The sequence below is a fragment of the Poecilia reticulata genome, chromosome 19 (assembly GCF_904066995.2).
Source record: "Poecilia reticulata chromosome 19, P_reticulata-male-v2, whole genome shotgun sequence".
Taxonomy (NCBI): Eukaryota; Metazoa; Chordata; class Actinopteri; order Cyprinodontiformes; family Poeciliidae; genus Poecilia; species Poecilia reticulata.
In genome coordinates this window covers 22,145,559-22,155,189 of record NC_088848.1, presented here as the reverse complement: position 1 = coordinate 22,155,189, position 9,631 = coordinate 22,145,559, and positions in this window count along the sequence as shown.

Genomic DNA, 9,631 nt, shown 5'->3' with positions numbered 1-9,631 from the left:
TATGTTGTTCTGTGAATTTGTCTTATTGAAAACAACAAAAACAGCCTGCTTCAGAGTAGTTAATCAAACGTTTGGAACTTTAACACATTTTGCAGGTGTTACAGCTGCAAACGTTGGTGTATGTTCTTAGCTCAACACAAGGTAAAGCATAACTGAAATGAACATGAAATATGTGTTATGTGTTGTCCACATTAACTACAATGACAACTGCCTTCCTACGCAATTCCACTTGATTCTCATCTCCCTTCAATGCACCATCTGAAATTTCTCCGACTTCATTTCTCTAGTTGATTTTCAACCGGGCCAATCAGCTAAAAGGAGGAGTTGTGAACAATGGTGATTTAGAATTGTAATCTGCCTAAATAGGGTTGTAGTTTGGCAATGGCAATGGAGCGGAGGATGTGAACAAAGACATTCAGTCCGCGTTTTTCATGCTTCCAAATATTGAGCAATTTAAATTGGAGCAAGAGGAATGTTTAAGACATTTTATTGCTGGCAAAGGTATTGTATAGCTCAGCACTTCTCTCTTGGCATCCTTGGGGGATGGTAGTTTACAACGCACATAATTTCCAGTAACTTTCAAAGCTTACTGGAAATGCGTCATGTCCAAACGTTAGTCTTTGGATAAAATCAGGTCAAACTTAAGAGAGTCCACACCTCCAGGAAGCAGTCATTTCACAATAGCCGAAGGTCCAGACCCTTTGGATGACGCAAGGAGTAGAACAAGGGGGGGGGATTGTACCAGGGTAGGTGTACATATGTATTTAACTCATTTTCTGCAGTAAATCTAAGTTCTAAAATGATATCCCAAGCTTTGTACATTTTTAATCCATTATCTGAAATGGACTGTGATGGACTGGCGACCTGCCTGAGGTGTACCCCGCCTCTCGCCCATTGACCGCTGGAAATAGGCACCAGTACCTTCCCGACCCTACTAGGGATGTGTGTAAGATGATGGATGGATGGATGGATGGATGGATGGATGGATGGATGGATGGATGGATGGATGGATGGATGGATGGATGGATGGATGGATGGATGGATGGATGGATGGATGGATGGATGGATGGATGGATGGATGGATCTGAAATGGAAAGATAATGACACAACTGCTAATTGAACAAGACATAAATTGACAAGAAGTAACAGCCCAACGGTAACTCTAGAAGCCACAGACATTTACAGCTGAAGAAGAATCTGTTTAATGGGACAAGAAGTTTTCAGTTTTACATATCTGACCTTTGTAGAAGAATAGCATTAAGAAAGCCATTGCTAAAAGGTCTCATTTCCAGCTTGCCACCATGGGTGGGTGCCTAGAGAGCTGCGAGCAAAGAAGGTGCTCTCGTTGGATGTGACCAACACTTAACTACATCCAAAACTCTGTGTGTGTGGGAGGGCGGGGAATGTTCACCCTGAATATACCATCACCATTGTCAGACATAATGGTGGCAGCATCATGTGGCAATTCTTTTCAGACATGCCACATGATGCGTAGACCCCCTCATTAGGAGACTACAAGGGAAGATGGCTGCAGTTAAGTACAGGAAAATCCAGTAGGAAAGATTTTGAGGCAGCAAAAGACTTGAGACTGGAGCGAAAGTTCACCTTCCTACAGGGAAACAACCCTAAACGTTCAGTCACAATGGAATAGTTTAGATCCAAGTGTATTCATCTATAAGAATGACTCTATCAGAGCATAGATGTAAATCCAACTAAGAATCTATGGGAAGGATAGTCAGATCAGATAATCTACCCGATCTGACTGAGCTTTGGCTATTTTGCATAACAAAAAATAAATAAAAAATCTGTTTCTATATAAGTTTAGGGAGATAAACCCCAAATGACTAGCAGGTGTAAAAAATGGCTCTGATTGACTCAGTGAGGCTAATGACAAATGTAAACCACACTTTTCTGATTTTTATGTATGAAAACATGTTAAAACTGTCCTCATTCCACTTCACAGTTATGCAGTACTTTGTGTTGGTCAGTTAAAATTCCTACGCAAGTATGGAAGTTTGTGATTGCAATGTGGAGAAGCACGAAAAGGTTTAGGGCTAAAAATACTTTTTCTAGGCAGTCAATTTTAATTATATAAAAATCAGCTTCTGTGATTTATATTTAATTCTTCATTTATACCAGTTGGATGTGGTAAAAGAAAATGCTTCAGACATCCCACTTTATTATTAAGATGTCAAAGTAGATTGGTCTGACAAATAAATATTCAAATGGTGCAAGAAATGTGAGAACAGCAATCTAAACAAGGACAGTTTCTATATTGAGGTTTGAAAATGACTGTCACTCGGAGTAATTACAGGAACATGAAGGACTCGCCAATGACCATCTTATTTGGATCTGTGATTCCAATTTGGGGGGCTCAAACTTCACTATGTCAGACAGTGGAGGCTGAAATAAAAATTCTAAATTATTGCAAAGTGCATTATTTTTGGCACAGGTGAAAACACTTAAATGATGAGAGAAAATGTAATTACCATAATCTTTTAGGTTGTTTCTGTCGTCAGTATGTCTTTGTCACATGTATTTTCTACGTGATGCAGGGACTTTGCAGATTTGTTATTTTGTGGTTGTAAAACTGGAAGCTTTTGGTCCTCTTAACTAGATTACCTCAGTTGCTGTTTTCTTTCCATCTAACATCCTTATTAAGCAGCCAGGGTGTCTCTATGAATTATCTATAATGCAGTCACTCCCGTGTGCTTTATAAATAACATTTAAGAGGTCATGGCCGGTCAGTCCATTAAAGGAGGCAGCAGGGAAGTGAACTTTCCATTTCGCCGGAGAGTATGGCAAAGAGCAACACACACAAATGCATTTGAGCTCCTACTGATGAAACCGTCAATACCAGGCCAAGACTGCAAAAACAGGGAAATGCATTTGAACGGGAGGCATAATTGAATCCATTACTGCCCGAACCCCGAGATGTACTCATCGGCTCTTTCTCCAGCGGAAAACAGCCCGATGTGGTGCTGAATAATGAAATCCGATGTCCGAGATGTGGGAAAGGGTTGTCAACAAGGGTTTTCCTTGTGTTTGACACACTAATGCCTCCAGAGCAGAGCGAGACCTATAAGTTATTCATGAATATCACAAAAAAAATAACTTGTGCAGAAAGGCCGGGACTGTACCCATCATCTTCTGTGACCTACTTGTTGGGAGAAATGAAAGGATAATGCCACAGGGGATCAGTGCCTCTCTGCCGTCTGACTTACATTCGTTGGGTGAAGCACTTTCCAAATGCCCTTGAGCTGCTGGGGAGTTTCCTGAGGAGTCATTTTATCCTCTCGCTTTGGTTCTTTAATGTTCATTACCAGGGTCATGCAGTTGTGTAAATGCAGTACCACTTCAAAATCTTTTCACTGGAAATATGGATACACTTTAGACTTCCAGTGATTTTATGGCATTCAGTGACATCTGAAGTAGGTTAATGTAGGAATCAAACTAACAGAGATGGAAATGTGAAACAAGAGTCTCACAAAGGAGTCGGGAATAATACATTGGTCTATTGAAGGAGAGAGGAGGAAGAAGTTCAAACCATGTCTTCTGTCAATCACTATGGTTAAAGATCTTATCCCCGACTCCAACATCTCTCCACCCGGCTGTCTAATCCATCAGCCAGTCAGAGATTCACAGTTAAAATTCCTTTACTGACACTGTGCAAGAAAGCACAACAAAATATTAAAAATAGCAACTATCAAGGACTGTTAAAAGAATAATAGATAAGTATATTTAATTAAGCATAATAGAATGTACTAATACAATATGAAAATATGGCAGAAACAACTGGGTTGTTAAGAGAATGATGATTGTTCAGGGTTTAGATTAATTTGTAGTGTTCACTGCAACAACTCTAGAAAGAAACGTATTTGTAAGATAAGACAAAGATATTCCTTTATTTAACCCAATGGGGACAAATTAAAAGTACTACAGCAGCACAAACACGAGTAAATTAGAAAATATCGCAATAAAATTAAAATTAAGCAGGAAATTTGTTCGATGATCTAAAACCTTCAAGCGTGACAAAACAGCAAACAGAACCCTTTAAGGAAGGGATGCCAAACTCATTTTCATTTCGGGCCACATCAAGATCATGACGGTCCACAAAGGGCTGTTTATGGCAGAATATATGAATAACCTATTAAAATATTATTCCTTTCAATGTACTCAGTGAGTAGTTCTTAAAATTGAATAACATTGGACATATTTTCCCATTTATGTCATTTGGCACAACAGAAATAAAAATATATTTGATTTGACTGATAAAATAATATTTGCACAGTTTTATGTGCCCTTCTTGAGTCTTCAGGGCCACATAAATAGGTATGGCGGGCCGGATTTGGCCCATGGAACTTGAGTTTGGCACATTTGCTTTAGGGGGTGAAATACTTCCTCACCAGATAGTTGCTTTTTGGTTAGTTTTAAGTAATGATTAATTGAAATAATCATTTTCATAAAATTTAATATTGCTATGGTGACAAGTCCCATTTAAAACATGGATGACAAAAACTGAAATGTGCATCACTTTTAGTGGCCTCATGAAATCATTACAGTAAAAAGAAACTAGAGCAACGAGGAAAGACTAATTACAACGCCTAGTTAGTGTTTCTTACGATTAATTGAGGACTTTTTTCAAATATGATGGGAACATCAATACTGAGTTGGTGGCAAATTGGGCCACTGGCTCCTTCCAACAATAAAAAACTTAAGATGTTTTAGTAAAGCAAAGTTGCACTCTGAGAGAGAAGTGAAGTCCTTTACAGCAACATGTTAACTTATACCTTAAGAACCTTATAAGAACAACTTACAGTAATCAAGCTGTTTCCACTGATCATATAAATAGTGCAAATTGGAATTCCGAAAATAAATATGCTTAATGGAAACATGTCAATTAAAAAAGAAAAAGGAAAAAAAAACTGCTTACATTTTCAATGAAAAAAATTTCCACTCGGATAAGGTCATTTTTAAACTGTATCAAAATTATTTGATTTCGCAAAACCACAAAACACTTTTTTGGCATCCCACAAGTCATGTGATCAGCAACCGGATGTTACTACTGACGGAAAAGACAAAGAAGTAACAGAACAAGATGATGGCGCGGCATGTTATTTTTAGTGACTTATCATGTGAACAAACTTATTCAGGTGTAATCTTAATTGCATTTCTTATTTAATGGAAGCACTGCAAATGCAAAATGTTGTATTTCTGACGTTGACAAAGTGTTGTGCATATTTGTAATGGAATCGCAGCTGGATTTGGACTGTGGGGGTTTGGGGGGAAGCTGGAGTACCCAAAGAGAACCCACACATGTACAGGGAGACATTTACAGATAATTATTAATTGATATGCTGGCTGTTTTTTTTATATGCCATATGTTTTCTCACCCACGCCCCATTTAATCAGCTCCTATGTTCTGATTTGTGGAGTTCGTTGTGCAGAAAATGATATTGATCTCAAGGAAGCCCTGGAGCAGTCTCCCGTGACGAGCAGGAGGCTCAACAGTACTAAAAAATAGATGGTAAGCCTCTCTCCCTGACATTTCCTGCCACACACACACACCAACACACACAGCCGCGCGAGCACGGCTTTGCTCCGTTAACACACTCTGGTGGTGGCTTTGAAAGCAGCCGCTCCTAAAGGAAAGCCACTCGCCACAAGAACGGACAAACTGAAAACTATTAGCAGACATGCGTGTCAGTATTTCTCCCGGCCGATTCGAGTGTGTTCCTTCTTTTGTTCGGCCGTATGTACGACAGGTGTGTTTGCATGGCCTGAGCGAGGGTGGAGGTAACCCGACGCCTGTGTTCTCCGACACACACATCAATGTTGCTGAGGTTAATTTAAATTTCAAGGCAGCTCGGCTTGCCCCATCTGCAACCTGGGACACGTTACACTGGTGTGAGCATTACAACTGCTGGGTAATGGGACACAAAGTGGGGGATAAGGTGACTCATCCAATCCCACAGAGCGCAGGCCGGCTCGGAGTTCAGTTGCAGCTGAAGTGCTTTCAGGGTTTGAGGTCTGTTGAGCCAAGGATCCGACGGGCCGCCTGAGAAACGGCATCTTTTAGAGAAAAACTGAAGCGATAAAAGATGAAATTTAAGAAGAAAAAAACCTAAAGATTGGACATTCAATTCCCTTATTAATAAATGAAGAATAAAGCATACACCTGCTTTGGGTGAGCTCTGTCACCAGTTATGTTGAAGGAACATAAATCATTGCATATGTTCATGTTATGTTTTATAGCAGAGTGAGAGGCTTAAATATGAACTCATTTGTTAAAAATGCACTGAAAAAAGAAAAGTGATCCAACTTTTAAAAAAAGTTGATTTATTACAAGTACTCAAATTAAGTTTATCCAAGTAAACGTATTACATTTATTAACTTGTCATATTAAACAAACTTAAATAAATCAAGTTTGATTAACTTCATTTGACTACATGTAACCAAAATTTTAATAATTGATATAAATAGGATAATTACGAAACAATAAAATCAAGAAAAATAAGAAAAAAGATTTTTCCAAATCAATTTCTTTCAACTTTAACAAAAGCTGCAGGTTATGCATTTGGTTTACTTTTTGGCTATAACAAGTTTTTTTCTTCATTCAGCGAAGTAACTTTTACTTGATTAAAGTTACACCAAAAAATATTAACATGTTTTGAGACAAAATCTCAGATACTCCAAAAAGCTGACATTGTTGAATTTTGAAAATCAAAAATTGATGACATCACAAAATTTCTGAGTTTTTTCTAGCAAATTTTCGACTTATCACACTCAGAACTTTTCTTGTTTTTTTCTAGAAAATTTGTAAGACTAGTCTCAAAATGTTTTAGTTTTTTTGGCAAAAATGAACTCCTTTTCTCTCTACAATGGCCCAAATACGCCATAATAAAATACTGTTCAACTGGTGTTCATAGTTGCCCCATTTGCCTGTTTATTTTTCACACACTGCACAATGTATTGCAATAGTTGGGTACAAGGACATGGACTGAAACTAACTAAAAGAGCAGCTGAAGTTCAGGAAAAACTTGAAATGTTTCCAGAAAGCATGAAAATGTAATCAAAAGAAAGTCTTTCTCCTTTGGACGTTCTTTGATGTGGTTTAAAACATTTGCACAAGACTGCTTGCAAACCCACATTAAGGACAAAAGCCATGTTGTGTAAAAGTCATGAAAAGTGAGTAGCTATAGAGGTTCTCATGGAAAATGTACATCTTATCACTGTCATGGTGTCTGCTGTGAAATCATTTCCTGAGCAACATCCTTTCATGTCTACACATCCGTCCTGAGGAAGAGCTGTCTGGCTCCGTTTACACAGTTTCCACGCATTACCTCCTGACCGGGCCGGCTCCAGTGAAACATCATTTTCCAACGCCGTCAGTGTTGCTTTCACTTCACATGAAATCACATGCTTAGTAACGTCAGTCACAGAGGAAAAAAAAAAAAAGTGTCGTAGGATCGATGGTGTCAGGCATCCAGTGTAAACACGAAACTCTCTGGATCTGATCCAAGTATGTCACAGTCGGTGATCTGGTGCTGCCTTGCAAATTTTACAGAACGGAGGCTAAACTCGGAGCAACCTTTATGCAGATTCAGAGAAATGTAATGGCATCCACAGTAAAAAAGCATATCTCATGCTAAGTTGCTCACAGGCCCGATGATTGTGTGTCTGGTTAAAGCTGGTGTATGTAGCTTTTATAATAAAATATATATATATTTGTATATATTTGTTGAAACTGTCACCATGTTGTGACAGTATTATATGAGAAAGATAATCTGTGAAAAAAAATGCAGCTCCTCTGCTTCCTTCCATTGTTAACTAGAAACAACCAATCAGAGCCAGGAGGAGGGTCTTAGTGCTGTCAATCATTCCTGTGTATGCCTTAAGTTTATCTGCTGCCACCAATGACAGCAGATAAGCGCTTTGTCTGTAACGGTAAGTTGCACATTTAGCAGCGCATACATGAGAGAGATTAACAGCACTAATCCCCTCCTCCTGGCTCAGATTGGTTGTTTTCTTCAGACAGCAAAAGTAGCTCAGAGAGGAAGTGCAGAAGATTGATCTTTTCACAGATTGTCTGTTAGATTGGTGCAAATCTAGTAAATAATTTATCTGGGTAAATTTGAAGTGAAAGAATTCAACCTTCATTCAATGTTTTGAAAGATTATGATACCGATTATGAGTTTAATTTTTTTCACGCACAACATAAATCTACAGTGGGTCTTTTCCTCAAGCCCAGCGGCAGAAAAAAACTAACCTCTGACTCATGGATATAGTCATGGATTATTAATTTAGAGTTCAAGTACAAATTTATGGAGTTAGATTTGTTTCACAATTATTCAATCAAAAAAAAAATTACACTCAACCAAAAAAAAGATTCAATCAAAAAAAAAAAATCTTCTCTAACAAAAAAAAAAAGTCATAAAAACTATTTAATCATAAAAATATTTTTAAACATTTTTAAAGTTTTTTTTTTTTGATTGAATCTCTTTTTTTTGGTTGAGTGTAATTTTTTTTTGATTGAATAATTGTGAAACAAATCTAACTCCATACAAATTGTGCTTCAAGGACTTTTAAGAAGTTGCAACAATTGTGTAATTGGTGACTTTGTTAAAAACTGTCATTTCTTAATCTGGGATTTCCCCCACTGCTCAAATCCAAGGTAGGATTTTTTCCAAATGTTCCTGTTTAAAACTGATGTACAGCTCTAGAAGACGGATTCATTTCAAGGCTTTTCACACGTCTTTCAACATGGAGTGAATAAATATGTCTGCATCTGTATGCAGGCATAACAATGGCAACAATGTTTTAGCACCTGATTGTGAATTGAAGGCAGAGAAGTTCTCACCTGAATGCTAATGCATCCGACTTATTTCAACACATTGGTGACAACGGTGAATGTAGATTAATGACAAGCACATTCAAAAGGCAGAAAACTGATATTAAATGGTTAATTGTATTCCAACAACTTTCTTATCATTGGCTTCCTTTGCAATACAGTATAAAAATAAAGAAAAGAAAAGGAGAAAAACAAAAAGCCATACAATCTGGAGATTCAGGACATCAAAATGAAATAGGACCTGCTTTGTTTTTGGGAGCTTTACTGACTGGTGAATAGATCAACTGCTTGAAGAGACAGCTGAGACGTGTCCAGCTGTGCTTAGCCTCATAACGAACTCATTGCAATGTTTTAGTATATTCAGAGGCCACAGATGCACTGCACTAAATCCACAAGGAATCATGCAGCAACACATGATGAAATGATCTGAATCTGTGAAACGTTTCTCCGGTCCGTGTGTGTCCAGCTCCAGTCCTGCCAGTTATCGATGTCTCTGCTCCAATACTAGAGGTGTAAGATACTGAAAATTATTGTATCAAACCGATACGAAGTAAATACACAGCCTGTGTCTGTGGAGCTAAATTGGGGCCATAAAGTTTGCTCAAAAGAAATAAAATTTCCATCTATCCATCCATTTTCTTCACACCCTTGTCCCTTAGTGGGGTTGGGAGGGGTGCTGGTGCCTATCTCCAGCTAACGTTCCTACATACATATATACATACACACTGCATACATACACACACACACACACACACACATATATATATATAGATCTATAGA